The sequence below is a fragment of the Austrofundulus limnaeus genome, unplaced genomic scaffold (assembly GCF_001266775.1).
Source record: "Austrofundulus limnaeus strain Quisiro unplaced genomic scaffold, Austrofundulus_limnaeus-1.0 Scaffold414, whole genome shotgun sequence".
Classification (NCBI taxonomy): Eukaryota; Metazoa; Chordata; class Actinopteri; order Cyprinodontiformes; family Rivulidae; genus Austrofundulus; species Austrofundulus limnaeus.
The window spans coordinates 220,945-222,515 of record NW_013952816.1 but is presented as its reverse complement, the minus strand read 5'-3'; the positions used below and the strand labels follow the sequence as shown (position 1 = coordinate 222,515).

At 37.9% G+C, this 1,571-nt stretch overlaps 1 protein-coding gene across 3 annotated transcripts in view; it reads left to right on the top strand.

The window, feature by feature from the left end:
• Positions 1 to 1,571, top strand: part of arfgef3 (ARFGEF family member 3) — a gene marked incomplete in the record, with an annotated part of 88,961 nt that overhangs the window by 68,872 nt on the left and 18,518 nt on the right.

The window sequence follows — 1,571 nt, the reverse complement described above, 5'->3', positions numbered from 1 at the left end:
CACACACACACACACACACACACACACACACACAGCTGTGTCCAGCTATCTATGTGGGGACATTCTATTGACTTCCATTAATTTCAGCAGCCTAACCCTGACCTCTTACCCTAACACTAACCTCACAGGTACCTACCTGACCCTAAAACTAACCTAAACTCAATTCACACCTTAGTCCTAAACCGAACCCCCAACCCACCAACAGTGTTTCCCTATAAGGGGACTAGACTCAGGCCCCCATAAGTAACATTAGGACCCCACAAGTAGGTGTGTATGCCAAAAAAAAAACTGTACCACAGCGTAGGGAATACCAGTCCCTCAGGACTTGCTCTGTGTGTTTGTAGCAAAGCATCGTCCACAACACATTTCAAGCAGTAATTGCCATCTTTGCTAGTAGCTGATGTCTGTTTATCAAATTTGACAGATTTTATATTTTTACATTTCAAAAATTTTTATTTGAAATGTACATCTGAAACCTGAGGTGGGTAGAGTACCCAAAAGTTGTGCTCAAGTAAGAGTGGTCATACTACATAATAATATTACTCAAGTCAAAAGTATGGAGTAGTAAAGCTACCTCTAAAAGTATGTTTTTCTAAAAAGTACTCAAGTAAATGTAACTACTAACTACCCACCTCTGTCTGCAACTGATTACCTTTTTGATGTCAACTTAGTTCAACAACTAGTTGACCTTAGCCCCACATATCAGTCAGTTTTGCACATATTGAGCTACTGTAAATTCTGGTGTGGTAGAAGCTGAGACTCATCCCAACACTTCAAGCATTAAAACTTTGGCATTTTAAACAGCAGGAGTGTCACATTAATACATCTGTGATGCAGAGGTCCTTTTTATTAAAAACATAACCAACAGAATAATATATGATTTTTTTTATAAGAAAAAAAGGCAAAAATAGCTTTGTTGATTAAAAACATGTAGATTATTTTTAAAGGGATGAATAAGACTCCATAGAATTAAAATTACAGCAAGTTTATGATGTCACTCAAAGACATGATGTTTCCCTTTTAAGATACTGAATAAAGGTGTTTTTGAAAAATATAGAAATAATCATAAATTGGTTGTTTTTCTTGTTAATTCTTCTGATTTCTACCACTTCTCCTTAGTTTCAGGTAGTAGTGTTTGCTTAAAGGACACCTTCATAAAGAATGAATGATTGAACACAGCTGTTGTTTGCGTTGAACAGAGATTTGATTTTCTATTTATACAGGCTTAGTTTGACTCATACTTCATACGTCAGAAGGTGCCTGAGTCATTCTACAAATATTGTTTGATTAATGTCCATCCTGCTCAGCTTAGCGAGGACTTTTTGTTAATTTGTTGATGATGACACCTGCTGTGTTTCAGTAGATTTACAGAGAACATCCTCAGCGGGAGCCCAATCCATTTTGATCCATTTCAGTCCCTTCACTGGCTCTGGTTGTCAGAGGTGACTGCATCAGGCGTTTAACTAGTGCATGTTGTGTATTTCTGCAGCTCTGTTCGACTGCAGATAAGCTGCTTTATTGCCGTGTGTGTGTGTGTGTGTGTGTGTGTGTGTGTGTGTGTGTGTGTGTGT